Source organism: Myotis brandtii, unplaced genomic scaffold (genome assembly GCF_000412655.1).
Source record: "Myotis brandtii unplaced genomic scaffold, ASM41265v1 scaffold344, whole genome shotgun sequence".
Lineage (NCBI taxonomy): Eukaryota > Metazoa > Chordata > Mammalia > Chiroptera > Vespertilionidae > Myotis > Myotis brandtii.
Genome location: NW_005363247.1, coordinates 1,543,966 through 1,559,567, shown reverse-complemented (window position 1 = coordinate 1,559,567; position 15,602 = coordinate 1,543,966). Strand labels below are relative to the sequence as shown.

Below are 15,602 nucleotides of genomic sequence, written 5' to 3'. Positions count from 1 at the left end.
CACAGCCTCAGCTCCCCCGCCTGACCTGGTGCTACGCAGCCTCAAGTCCCTGCTGATCGCTCCTTACAGCTCGTTCCGGGAACCCCGCCTCCGCTCTGAATGAAGCCATCTTGTGTTACAGGAACCCCGCCTCCACTGTGGGTGTAGCCATCTTGTGATGGCGTGATGGAGTGAGGATCAATTTGCATATTGCCTCTTTATTATATAGGATATGTTGTGTACTTGTTTTGCATAGTGTTTTGCTAATTGATTTCTGTCAACACAGTGATAAGGATAGTGAAAAGGGCTAATGTGCATGCGTGTGTATATATATATACTAGTATGTGCACACATGTGCACAAGTTTGTCCACTCTCTTGATAGATTTAAACAGTGGATGGTGATAAACATATAACAAGGCAATTGGCCAAAGCATGTCATTGTATATTCATTCAGCCAAAAAATACTTTATTGAGGGATAAATATGTGCCAGTCTTTCTGCCAAGACATAGAAATAGATGACATTGTCAACACCCTGAAGAAATTCACAGGCAATTGACAATGACAGACAAGGAAAACAACACTTATAATACAGTGTCATGAATGCTGCAATTGAAGATTTTTCAGCATCCTGAAGAAGTCTGTAAAGAGAAGTGAAAGGCATGAGAATGTGGTCAGGTAAGACATATGAGAAGATACAAAGTATGAACTGAGTCTTGGGGGACACATGGAGTAAGTTAGGTGGAGGAAGGGGATGGGTCTTCCAGGCAGAGGCAAAAAGTGTAGGAAGAGAATTTAAAAAATGTGGCCCATTCAGGAAAGTTTCTGAAGTTTATGTACCTGCATGTGAGAGTACATTTGGGGAGCTGGTATTGGATGAGGCAGGAGAGAGGAAGCCAGGGACCAAACATAATTGGATTTACAACTTAGTCTGAAGGCCATAGGGTTACATTTTATTTTCATAGGCGAGTACAAATAGTGTGTGTGTGTGTGTGTGTGTGTGTGTATGTGTATATGTGTGTGTGTATATATATATATATTGGTAAACTCACTCCAATAACCAGGGGAGAGCAAAGGAGATGGACCAGGAGGTAAGATACCAAAAGAGTTCACCTTTAATGTAGCCCAGGGAAAAAAAATGATAAAATATTGAACTAAGGCAGTGGCAGGAAGAAGGCCAAGCCATTTAACAGAGTAGAATCAATAAAATTCAGTGACAGATTATTCATAATCATATTAAACATTTTGAAATAAAACCAAAACATAGATAATAGAATGTTAGCATGGAACAGTTAGTAGGCTAGATAAAGCCCCCCTACCATCCCAAAGATGTTCATGTCCCAATCCCTGGAACTCTGTGAGTACATTACTTTATATGATAAAAAGGACTTTGCAGCTATGATTAAATTAATGACTTTGAAATTATCTTGCATTACCTATTGGGCCCAATGTAATCACAAGGGTCTTTTAGGGAACAGTGGAGAATCAGAGTCAGTAGTAGATGTGACAATGGAAACAAGAGGTTGGAGGGATGGGGGAAGGGATCTCAAGCTAAGGAATGTAGAAAAAGGTAACAAGATGAATTCTCCTCTAAAGCCTCCAGAAGGAAAACATCCTTGCCAACACTTTAATTTTATTTTATTTTTTAAATATATTTTTTATTGATTATGATATTACATGTGTCCTTATCCCCACGTTACCCCTACCCCCCCCTCCGCTCATGCCCTCACCCCCCCGTTGTCGGTGTCCATTGGTTAGACCTGTATGCTTGCATGTAAGTCCTTTGGTTGATCTTTCCCCCTTAACCCTGCCCTCCCCTACCTTCCCTCCAAGGCCCGACAGTCCAATCAATGCCTCTCCGTCTCTGGATCAGTCCTTGTTCATCAATTTATGATATTCATTATATTCCACAAATGAGTGAGATCATGTGGTATTTATCCTTCTCTGACTGGCTTATTTCACTTAGCATAATGCTCTCTAGTTCCATCCATGGTGTGGCAAATGGTAAGAGTTCCTTTTTCTTCTTCCTCTTCTTAAAGAATACCTTTCAGCATTTCATATAATGCTGGTTTGGTGGTGATGAACTCCTTTAGCTTTTTCTTATCTGTGAAGCTCTTTATCTGACCTTCAATTCTGAATGATAGCTTTGCTGGATAAAGTAATCTTGGTTGTAGGTTCTTGCTATTCATCACTTTGAATATTTCTTGCCACTCCCTTCTGGCCTGCAAAGTTTCTGTTGAGAAATCAGCTGACAGTCGTATGGGTACTCCCTTATAGGTAACTGACTTTTTTTCTCTTGCTGCTTTTAAGATTCTCTCTTTGTCTTTTGCTCTTGGCATTTTAATTATGATGTGTCTTGGTGTGGTCCTCTTTGGATTCCTTTTGTTTGGGGTTCTCTGCGCTTCCTGGACTTGGAAGTCTATTTCTTTCACCAGGTAGGGGAAGTTTTCTGTCATTATTTCTTCAAATAGGTTTTCAATATCTTGCCCTCTCTCTTCTTCTGGTACCCCTATAATTCTGATGTTGGTACGCTTGAAGTTGTCCCAGAGGCTCCTTACACTATCTTCGTATTTTTGGATTCTTTTTTCATTTTGCTTTTCCGGTTGGGTGTTTTTTGCTTCTTCGTATTTCAAATCTTTGACTTGATTCTTGCGCTCCTCTGGTCTGCTATTGGGTATAATATTCTTTATTTCAGTCCGTGTATGCTTAATTTCTAGTTGGTCCTTTATCACAACATCGAGGGTCTCACTAGATTTCTTAAGGATCTCAATACATTTATCGGCGGTTTCCATAAAATTCTTGAAAAATCTTAGAACCGTGGTTTTGAACTCTATATCCAGTCGTTTGCTGTCCTCCATTTCTGTCATTTGTGACCTGTTTCTTTGTCTTCGCATTTTGTCTGCTTCCCTGTGTTGGTAGAGTGGTTTTGTGTGCTAGGTGTCCTACAGGGCCCAGTGGCTCAGCCTCCCCAGTTACCTGAGGTGGACACTCTTGGTGCACCCCCTTGTGGGCTTTGTGCACAGTCTTGTTGTAGTTATGCCTTGATTGTTTTAGGTGTCACTGGGAGGAATTGACCTCCAGGCCAATTGGCAGTGAGAATCAGCTGTGTCTGCAGTGGGAGAACTTCTGTGCTGAAGACACCCTTCTGGGGCAAGACTTGCTTCAGTGGGGCTTTGGTGCTCACTGAGTCTGCCCCCTGAGTGTGTTCCTTATGAATCTGAGGAGTTGTAATCTGGGTGGTCCCACTCTGACCACTGGGTACACTGGCTCTTGGATCTAAGGAGGTGCTAATTAAGCCTCTTCCTGAGGTTACCCAGCAGGAGCTATGAAGAGATATGCAGATTCCCCTTCCTTTTTTGGGGGTTTGGGGGTGCCCAGATGAGGCCCAGCTGAGAAGCAATGCAAGCTGCTGTGGGGCCTTGGGCCTTCTCTTGGAAGTTCTGAGTCTGACTGGCCCAGCTGCAATTTGTTAGGTAGTTGTCAGATTGTAAAGGACCCGGGCATTCATATGCAAAAGGCTTTGCAGCAGCCTGGATGGGGCGGGGTCTCGGAATCAACAGGGCGGAGCAAGCAGCTATGGCTGATTCCCAGGCCTTGCCCTAAGGGGCCGCGCGTCTCAGTGTCCCGGTAATTGCTGCCAGCACCTCTGAGGGAAAGCCGCCCTCAAGTTCCGAGTTCTGCCTGCTGCCAGACAGTCCAGTTTCTCCTCGTATGAGCCCTGGGTCCCCAGAGACTTCCCGGAACTGGAGTTCAGAGCAGTTGGGAGCTTGTGACTCCCTCCGGATTCAAAAAGACAACCGTGTCCTCAGGTACCAGCCCCTTTCCCCGCGCGCTCGAGCCTTCGTACCTCTGCACTTTACTTTCGCAGCTCCTCTGAGTCTCAGTGTGCTTTTCTCTTTCCTTCTAGTTGTAGAATTTCCACTCAGCCAGCCTTCCTATAGTTCTGGATGAAGTCTGTTTTGTCTTTTCGTTGAATTTTTGAAGTTGTTGTGGGAGGCAGCAATTTCTGGTGTTTACCTATGTCGCCATCTTGGTTTCTCCTCTCCCAACACCTTAATTTTAGATTTGTGACTTTCACAACTGTAAAAGAATAAAATTTTTAAACCTCTAAGTTTATGGCAATTTGTTACAGCAACAATAGGGAGCTAATATGCAGACTTTGCTTGCCACAGTGTTGGGTGAGAAGCAGATAGAATAGATATCAAAATACCAGATATCAACTCCCCCCAACTCCCAAGTATATGTAATTGAAGAAGTTGCCTTTGGGAGGGGGTACTTTCTAATCACAGCCTAGTGAGGCATGCTTCACGGGAATTACTTGGAAAGCTTAGAAATAAATTCCCTGCAGTTAGAAGGCACAGAGTATTCACATCCTTTTCTTGACAGGAAAAGCTGGGAACTGGGTTCCGAATGCTACTTAGGAAATCTAGATGGTGCAGGAAAGGCTAACTGACCACTTGAGATTGCTGCTATTTAGAGACTGAGTATTTCAGTTGGTTGGAGTGTCATCCTGATACGCCAAGGTTGTTTTTTTTCTGGGATTGAGTTGTCTGATTAAAAACTAGTGTTTAAAATCTCTACTTAGCTTACTCTCAATTATAGATTTCTATATTGTAGTCTCCAACAGTTCCAATTCCTTCCTAGTAATGGAAAACATTTCTTCTCAATTGAGTTCCAAAACTACTTAATTCTTCTTCAGCCATTCTTTCATTTTATGTTAATTAACATACATATTTTAAATTAGAGGCCCAAATCCTCAGTCCTTAAGATCAATTAGAAATGTTATGATAATAAAAATAAATAACAATTATTGAGTGCTTACAATGTGTAGCATTGTATTATGTTCTTTACATATCCTTTAAGCCTCACAATTTTTGAAATTGAATGATACTTATAGTTCCAAGCTTATATAGTTAGTAAGTGCCAAAACTGAGATTTGAATCAAAAGAGTCTGGATGCAAGTTCACTGTACTTACTCTTGCCTGCAGATAGAAGCATTGTGTAAAATAGACCCTTAAGTTTCACTAAAGCTGTGTAAGGGAGCTTTGAGAATTCTGAGATTCACAACACCACCAAAGGAATCCATTTACCCTATGAATAACAAATAGGTTTCCTAAAATCAGTGAATAGCTTACTCATCACCCCCTATGTTCATTTATATCTAATATCACTGTAGATTACACATTATAGACTATTGAGTTTATTAGCTGTCATCTGTTGAATTCATTCAACAAATGTTGAGCATATGTTGAATAAACAAGGTCCTTGTCTTCATGGAACCTATAATCTGGGGGAGGGAGCAGGAATGATAAACATATAAATATTAAGTGTCTAGTAGGTTATTTTCATATACATATAAATGTTGAAGTTGTAGAGGCCACCTCAAACAAAGAAGATAACTTTGAGGATGTGAGAGTTTGCAAAAGCTTAAGGGACTTCCATTTGGAAAGAGCTGAGAACAACCAATCTAACCAATGGGAATGCCATGGGAAAATGTTGCTTCTTGGGAGGAAAGGAAGAAGTCATATTGAGGAGGTGTTATGCTATGAATTTTGAGATATTAAGAAAATAACATCTGGACTGGTAGGTTTCTTTGGTTTGCATATTCCTGCCAGTTAAGAGTTAGAATAACCTGAAAATCACTGAAAACTTCTATAATGTCCTGAGTTAGAATTTCAAACTTCCACAAGGAACGAAAGAGTAATAGCAATCCATTCTAACTGTTGCATCCAACTCTCCTGCCTACACTTGTCTTCCAATACTACTCAAGCCTTCTGGAATGGCCTCTCCCTCATCTGGAGAGTTTGGGGCTTTCCATTTTTTTTTATATCTTTGCAGATAAAAAAGGATGGGAACTTATGCTTCATAATTACTGCTATTAGAAACCAAATAAAAAACAATTTTCTATTCCATTGCTTTTATTAATCATGATATAGAGCCTAATGTTTGCTTCTAACTTTAAATGACTCTCTGTTCTTGATTTTGGGTATGGGGTTTAACTGATTTCTTAGAGAATTATAATGACACACAAAACTTTTTAAAAGAATTCACCAGAAAATCTGAATGAAAGGCCCATTAAGTTATTTTTATGGTAATACCTGCTAAAAAGATAAACAGATTAACTATTATGTTAACTGTCACCAAGAGCCAGCCTAATAGAAATCTTGAGATAAGTGCTACTCTAACACCCCTTTATAAAAATTTGAAATATAACTATCTCTAGGTTATTTTTCTAGTCAGTCTATTTGAGTTATTAACATTTATATTTGGTTCAAATTTATAAATAGAATACTTTTTAATAAAGAAAATTAAATTAATGACATAATAAAGAATCCAATAAAAAAAATAAACATTTTTAACTTCAGAAAAAGTAATTTTTCTCAAGAATGTATGCAAAAATTCCACTTGCCTATATTTACTCTAAAAATATTCACCTATGCCTTTATTCATTCATGTTGTGAAAAAACAATTAGTTTTTCTGTATAATACAATTTAGAAATCTCTTGAAAGAAACAATACTTTTTCTTTGCTATGATAATAAAAATAAACTTTGCTGTTATGTTCCTATATTAACAGTTTAAAAGGCCATATGGCTTTGGAGTTGATTTTGAATTTTAATTCTCTCTCCAGTACATACTAGACATATGTTCTTGAACAAATATCTTAACCTAACTGAGCTCTTATTTTCTTATTTATAAAATGGGAGTAGACATAAATTATTTCACAAGATTTGAGAAGGTCAGATGAGATAATGTAGATAGCATAGACAATGTATATAAACTAGGAATTCCTACACATTGTATTCATAAACACACTCAAAACTTTTTTTTTATTGGTTAACTGGGTTTGTAGAAAAATCCAGTGAATTGATATTTATCAAGAAATATTTTGTGTTTTAAGATAAACTCCTTTAGGAATTTCTACAACTCAATCATATAAGAAAGGGGAATATATAACAATGAAAATGCCACTGTACTGAAGTAGGAACAGAGCATAACCTATCCAGGAATTATGCTGGATAGCAGGAATATTTCTTCATAGGACATCAATGCTGGATTTGATCTTCTTATTATCTCAAATAACCCTCTATTATTTCATAAAATATTAATTTTAATGATATGCATATTTAAATTATTAGAAAGTAGTTGTCATCCTCCCCCCAAATTAGAGATCTTACCTTGTTTTATTTAACCTGCTGGCATTTATGGAATCCCAGCCTCCCATGACATGCTAGGCAGTCACTGGGTGAGGATGGAAGTAAATTCAAGAAAAGACATCATTACTACCCTTTAGGAGCTTATAATCCAGTTAAAGGAATGCACATCAACCCTCAGAACAAGGAAAACCACGTTTATGGACCAACATGCCAGTGAGAGCAAATTGACATAAAAATTCTGCTAGTTTGAAAGATATAATGGGCTCAAATATTTTTAATTGAAATTGTTTTCTGCTTGAGTATGGTCTGCAGTGGTCAGTCAAAATGTGTTTGCATGGTTGTCAAAAGCATGATTTGAAACTTTTACATTTTACAATTCATCTCTCTTTTTTTTTTCTTATTTTTTTTTACACCTTGTCACACCACTGATTGAAGCAAAGCAACACAACACGCTGCCGCTTCACCCAAAAGCGGTGTTTTCATCTCTCTTTTATTCCCTTTCTTGTTACCTTTGTCCTATCAATTAGACAAATTATACATCTGTAGGGTGATTTATAGTCTAGCTTATATATTTTCATACTTACTGCAAAAAAATTACATTATTACATTTACTACTCTCTTCTATAAAATAAAGAGGAAAATCCACTCTGTCAACCAAAGAGATAGTTTATTTTTCTAGATGAATTATTATAGAAGTTACATGAGGCAGGAACTGTTCTTTTGTTATACAGCATGAAAAAGTTCCATTCGATTCTGTTAAATAAATAATGTTATAGACTCTAACCATACTTTTAAAGTTATAGTTTGTCTATCCATAGAGCTTCACAAATGGCAGGTCTTACTAAGTTCTAACAAATTACTCCTAGTAGAACCTATTACATCAGTTAGGATGGGATAGGATAAGTCCCCAACTTTTGGTCTCTGGTCTCTTTACTTTAAAAATTATTGAGGACTCCCAAAGAGTATTTGTTGAAGTTGGTTATAGCCACTAGTTTCTATTTCATAGTAGAAATTAAAGAAAAAACTGTAATTTAAAAATAACAATAATAAATCAATTATATGTTACCATAACATAGTTTATGTAAAATTACCAAATTTTCCAAAACAAAATAAAATAGTAAGGAGAGTGTCATCACTATTCATTTTTTCAAATCTCTTTAAACCACTGAATTCTTACATCAGCTGATTATAATATTACATACTGTGTAGACTTTGGAAAACTCTAATTTGCACTTGTGAGGGAATGATGGCAAAAAGGGGAAAAAGCATCTTCATACTATTATGAAATAAGTCTGACCTCCTGGATCCCTGGAAAGAGCTTCAGGAATCCCAGGGGTTCCCAAAACCATACTCTTAGAACCATTGGGCTAAGTTATACTGTGAAAATATACAATCCTCAAATCCTAGAGGCTTAACTGTGAAGTTTTCTTTTTCTTCTCTTTCATTCTAATATCCATTGTGGATCAGTTGGACATTTTGATCCATGTCATTGTAGCTCTCACTCTGGGACCCATTTTGGTGAACAGACCTCTTTAGAACATTGCTGGCAACTGTGGCAAAGGGAAAGGAAAGCATACAAAATGTGGACTGATTCTTAACTTCCCCCTGCAAATGACACTTATTACCTCTGCTTACATGTCATTCGCCAAAACAATTAACACGACTTCATGAAGGCAGGGAGGGATAACCCTTATGTACGGACAGACACAGGATATTGGTGAGCGGTAATATTGTCCTCTATACCCACTAATATTTTTTAAAGCACTTTAAACTCTGTTGTGTCAAGTCTTTAAGTGCTCATAGACTTTAATCTTGGTCAGAGTTTAGTAAGATAATCTTTAACTTTGCCTCTAAACCTGCTATTTTTCTACGTTTTAAACATTTTATGCCCCAGTAAACTGAATTGAAACAAACAAACAAACGAAAAAGATATTTACACATGGCTGGCATATAGTGTTTAATAAACAATCCACCAAATAAATGGACAAATACCTGATAAAATGTTATTTAGACTTGGGCATGATACTGTTTTCCTAAAAGTCCAAAAATCATATATCCAAATACTGGTCAGGTTAATTTTGGATCTTGGGAGGGTCTAATTGATAATTTAGCTCAACCTCATCACTTAACAGATGATTCCATGAAGTGGGAAGAAATTAAATAACACCATTTTAATTGTCAAAATGAAAATAGAGTTAATGGTATCCAGTATTATGGAAATGGTATTGAGTTTGGGACAGCTTCTATATAAGTCCAGATAAATACTCAAATGATATCATCTTACAGATTTCTGCATCAGAGTTATATTTTCCAAAATCTAAAATTTCTAGGACTCAAGAGAAAAATTAACATAGTTTCAAAGCAACTGTGGCTTAAAAACTCTTATTTAATTAGCTTTCCTTGAGGTGCCATTGGAGTAAAAATTCCTTCTGAAGTTTTAGTTCTCCTATAGGCTTGAACTCATTGTGAATGCTACTGTGTTGACTACTTTGATTGCAAAAGCCATTTTCTAAAACCAATTATGCTCATCGAAATATCTTGCAGATGATAACAAGGTTATATAATATAAATTGCCAAGATGTGGGTGACTGCTCCCACCTCCAAGAAATCCAATTAAACATTTGTATTTTATTTTTATTAACTCTAGAACCCAAAGTACCAAACTTAAGTAAAAGAGATTGACTGAATATAGATGAATAGAGAACACTACATTTCCTCACAATATAGTAAAAATTAGTTGATGGGAAAAATTAAATGCTTGCATTCATAAGATACTTTCTTCCTAAGAACAATATATTATTTTTTTAAAAAAATATATATTTTTATTGATTTCAGAGAGGAAGGGAGATGGAGAGAGAGATAGAAACATCAATGATGAGAGAGAATCATTGATCAGTTGATTCCTGCATGCCCCACACTAGTGATTGAGCCACAACCCGGGCATGTGCCCTGACCAGGAATCGAACCAAGACCTTCTGGTTCATAGGTTGATGCTCAACCACTGAGTTATGCCAGCTGAGCAGAATAATATGTTATTCTAATTAAACTTTACAATAGCCCAGTAAGGATAGAGAAAGGACAAATATTCCCTTTATAAAGATGAAGAAAATCAAGGTGTAAGCAGGTTAAGTGAAAGCCAGAGGTCACACAGTGAGTCATTAACAGAGCCACGAAGACTTGATGATGCTTTTTTCTTCCAAGATGGTGCCCCAGACATGTAGCCATTCTATGATTATACATTTTGATAAGTAACAAAAATTGGAAAAGCATCTTGGTTAAAATATCTGGCATGGAACCTAAAATTGTACATATGGTAATTATCTTTGCAGGAAACAAGAAATTGCTTTCATTTTCAGAAGCATCCTCCCCAATATTTTATTTTCCCCCATTTTCTTCATATTTAAAAATATCTATTGTCTAACTGCAAATAAATGCAAATATAACTGTGATACAAAGTAGCATTTGTGCCACTAGTACCATTAAAAACCCTCATGTATGAATGGGTGTTTAATTAGGCTGTATTAGATTAATCCCATGTCTCCATTGGTTGTAACAAATGAAAAGGTATTATGCACTGCCATGGGGATAGACATTTAAAGCTCAATGTAACTTTCATATTTTTCCATGTGATTGGTCAGCTAGGACTTCCTTTTAATTTGATGAAAATTTGGTTTGTAAATCAGAAAACCTTTTAATTGCAAGAAATGCAAAGCAGAAGTCTCTAAAAAAAGAATTGACATTATCTTTGTTGTTTGATACATTAAAGTAAGACCCATAAGGGACAGCTCTAAACAATAAACTTCATATAAAATAGATAAAAGCTTGCTCCTTGGGCCTACATAGAAATTCCGACAGAGGCTTAGAAAGAACAACTCAATACTTCTAATATGATAATATTGCCTAGGTAGCAGCAGAATATTTGTTATAAAAGGTCTTAAATGTCATTTTCTAATGACATTTTGAGGTAATTTTAGCCATTTTAAAAATAATTGCATATAGATTATAGTTATTGTCTAAGAAAAGATTTGCTTCCAATTTAAACAATATTGGGAAGTTAAATGTAAATTTAAGTAGTGAAACCTAATTTTTAAATCAGAAAAATATTTCACCCGACATGTAAGTTTTGCTTTGTCACTGTACTGTATTTCGTTCAGTAGAACAAAGACCGGATGCATAATGAGCTGATGTAAATGAAGTCAAATCAGCAAAAGCATAGTGGGGGAGGGGAAGGTGTAAAATATGACAGTCAGTATAATGACCAGGGAGTAGAGAATTTAAATGTTTAATGCCTACACATTCAGATTCATTTTTCTGTCATAGCTTTGAATGGGTAGACTGAGGTGCTTGAAAGTCCAGAATAAAAACATCCACTGGACCAGAAGAATTATTAATATTATTTAATAGCACAGATATGATCTGCACTCATATCATCGTCTTTCTACTACTCCCCCCACCTACGTCAGGAAAAAAATACAAGAAACAAGGTTATAATTAGAGATAATTAGGAAATGCTGTTAGTGTTTATTTGGGGCTATCTCTCTTTCCCTCCTGCACTGTATACCAGCTTCCCATCTCCCAGCCATGATGGAAGCTCAGAACACAATAGGAACACAGCAACAATATGAATTGCAAATACATGTATATCTTTCTGCACAACCTATCTTATTGACTCTTAATAAAATGAGTATCTTCTAAAAAATATCCTGAGCTGTAGATTGCTTTGCCACTGATGACGGGCTTTGAAAAAATACTACACATGCCTTACAATCAACTAGACAGAGTTGTGTTAAACAGAATTGCTTAGCTCTTGTCTGTAAATTACTCCCCTCCCTCTCCAATAAAGAAATGAATCTTGCTTAATAATCTGTGCTGCTTAGCATGCGTTATAACTGTACATGTGAAAATCTTCGTATTTTACATATCCACCACTTTAGAACTACAACAAGCCTTCATCATAATGCTCTCATATTTAACATTTTCATACATAGATAGTGTGAGTTTTCAAGAATACTGACATGAAGATCATTTAATGCAGGGTCCGCACCATGCCATTTTCTCTCATGTGCAGTTCCAAACTATGGCTATCTTGAAAGGTATTCATAAATTCATTTTGCTGTCTAGGCAGTTTAACACACAGTAATTAAACTGGAGCTATAAACAGAAAAGCATATACATGGACTTCTCAGATTTTAATATTACATTAAACTAGAGAATATTAATTTCTAAAAATAAATGCATAGATAATATGAAGGTGGAATTCTATTTTGGGGAGGAGATAGGTGGAAAATGAATTCAAAATTATTATAAAGTAAATTAAATTTCTAATTTTTTTAAGCAATTAAAAAATTTGTCTTTACAGCTTAAAACAAAGACTTCTTTGCCACCAATGATGTGTACTGAAACATTTCTGTTAAAATAGCTTCACATATGGGGGGGTGTTGAGGGTTGGGGGAACACAAGAACCTGAATACTTGCTTTGTAAATATTTAAGCTTTTTGCAGGCTAGAATCCAAGGAAGAAATAAAATGCCAACCTTTTACCTTTGAACTCTTTTGTGAAATATCTTAATGTTGCCAAATGTGAATATAGTGAACTTAATCAGTAAATTTGACTGAGATTTATGAACTTTTTCATTCTAAATGCATTTACATATACACAAGCACATATATGTACATAAATTTATTTTATTACATCCATTTTACACAAACCGAACCTTAAGCAGTTGAAGTACTAAAAAAAAGTCAATCAAAGTACTCTTCATATATCCTTAAGTCCATAAACCTCTTTAAATTGTCTCTTTTAAAAAACAGCTAAATTATGGAAATGCAGGCTGCATTACAGAATATTTGCCAGTTATATCTTGATTCTTATTTGAAATTCCCACAAGAATATAGGCATGACAGTAATATAAACCATAGAAACAGGCAAAAAAAAAAAGTAGAACACAGGGACTTGTAAATAAATCCATGAATATCAAGAAGCACAGATGCTAAGATTATGCATTTTTACCAGTGCAGTTCGGTGCTTGTAAACTATAAGGCCAGACATTTGTAAGATGCAGTGTAGCCGGCCCTGCAGAGGAGGGAGGGGAAGGAAAGACACTGAGAAAGGTGGGGAGGAGGGAAGAAGGGAGCGAAAGTGAGTGAGAGGGGAGAGAGGGAGACAGACAGAGAGAGAGACAGTGACACACACAGAGGAGGATTGAGAAAGGGGGGGGGGTGCACATAGCCAGACACAATAACGCATAATAATGTTAACATTCCTGCATGTCTAATGGCTTAAATATGCTGTGTGCCTCACTCTGGCCCCACACGGCAGCTGATGTCAAAGAACCATTTAATATTTTATCAATAGTCCTTCTTTGAACCAATTTTTTTTTTTTGCTATAAAAAGGATTCAGGGGTTTTCAAGCATAAAAATAATTAAATCTCCTGAATGGCAAAATTTTAAAACACAACATATTTGTGAACACCTCATGTTCTGCAAGATTCACACCATTCTCCAACTCGTCTTACATTATTTACATCTTAGCAGTGTCAACATGTCTTATTTACAAAGGGAACAGTCATATTTTTAGCATCTTTTTTTCTTCATATTAGAAATTTATAGCTTTATTAATGTAAAAGAACTGGGTTGATTGAATTATTATTGTAATATCAGTTGGACTTTTAGGGTTCTTTTTCTTTTGAGTGGAAAATATTGTTTTCTTGTTTGATGGATACAATGCCTGTAACAAAGAATGACTGAATTGTCTTAACAAAGAAGATGAAGGCTGTATGTGTTGGTTACAATAGAATAACCACCTTCCAGATCTCTTAAATCCACAATATATGTAGTGTGGGTCCTGAGTGGCTTTTGTTTTCAATGTCTTTTGTAAGCTTTTAGGGTTTTTTCTGCATCAAATGTCAAGTTAATTTACAGGGCGCTATTACTGATATGTTTCCTTGGTTTGTGGTTTTCTGTGAAAGGCAGGCAGCTGAGACCAAGTCTTAGGCTTGGGGGGGAGGGGCAGCCAGCGAGCCCATAACACATACACTGTGCCAGGGTCTGTAAATTGGCTGCCCGTGTGACAGCGGGCCCAGGGAAACCTCTAGTCTTCATTTGCATGCTGAAGAATATCCAGGATTAAACCGGACTGATTTTCATACAGGATTTAGACCTGACATTTATTATTCGGTTCACAGACCTCTTGAAGGAAAGTTTGTTTTCCACTCATAGATGAAAAATCTTCTAAGATAAATAAAGACTGGCTTAGCAGTAACAGTAAATAAATATCTTTCCTGTATTCCTTATGAATTTATCATATATGATTACCAGACAGATGTTTGCCATTAAATTATTATATTTTCCTCTTTAGCAATTCTAAAGAAAAATATCTATCAAGTCCCCACTCAGTGTTTATGAAATATATCCATTTAATTCTGAAAGTTGATTTTTCATAAATAAAATTTAGAGACAGACACTTGCTTTTTAGAACAAATTAAAACAATATTGGAGTAGTAAAATACTCTGAAATGTTCGTTTTACATCTGCTCCATGTGTTTTTATGAGGACAGAGAAGATTTTGGTTGTACTGTAAGCATCAATTACTTACTTTTATATAAAACATGAAAATTATAAATGAATGCTACACATGAGCCCTATCTACCAAATTTATTACATCATTCATTTTCATTGCTAGATAGATCCATAAAATATTTTAGTGTCTTTTAACATTTAGGTATTAATTGTTTGTCCACACAAACATTCATAATCCAATACTTTGGCAATATTTTAACTAAACCGAGGTTTAATTTCCAATGTTCAAACAAAACATAATTTGACACAGTACCAATATGAAGAAACATGGCAGAATTGTTTTACATTTTCTGGGATGCATGTTCTATATGGGCCAAAGCAGACTGATAATAGTGATTAAGAAGGCCCAGAAGAAAGTTAGCATTCCTCATGTATTAAACAACAGATTTTTCAAATGCATTGGAAATACATTTTATACATTTAATAAATGTAATGTAAAATAACACAAATGTCAGCAATTAAATATATTATTGTTCCTGTCAGTGCATATGTAAAATAACATTGTAAGATCTGCTACATATTTGAATTTTTAATGTGTCAATGGGACTTTTGAAAATGTGTCCCAGTATTTGATTTCTTTATGGATATTAACTTATTCATAACAAATCTTAAACATAAACAATATAGGATGTATTCTTTGAAAATTCTGTTTGCTTTAATGTTTCATTTCATTATAAATATACATATTAATCACATTTACTTCTTCAAATTGATTTATGATTATTCTTAGTAAGATATCTATATATTATTAAAGTTTTAAACAAACTATATTAATGAACTTTTTATAGAGATATCAGCATCATATATACAATTCAGATAATTAACCAAACATTTAATAAATGAACAAATGAGTTCATCTAGTTTTATCTTAATTCAATTACCACATAAAC

The 15,602-nt window shown here is 35.7% G+C and overlaps 1 long non-coding RNA gene across 1 annotated transcript; it reads right to left on the bottom strand.

Annotated features, from left to right (window-relative positions):
* Nucleotides 1-305: 305 nt before the first annotated feature.
* Nucleotides 306-7,614, bottom strand: LOC106726986. Its single transcript, XR_001363139.1, has 3 exons — nt 7,546-7,614; nt 6,498-6,502; nt 306-316 (listed from the first exon to the last, which is right to left on the bottom strand). It is a non-coding gene; the product is annotated as an uncharacterized LOC106726986 (long non-coding RNA).
* Between the last annotated feature and the right edge of the window lie 7,988 nt (nt 7,615-15,602).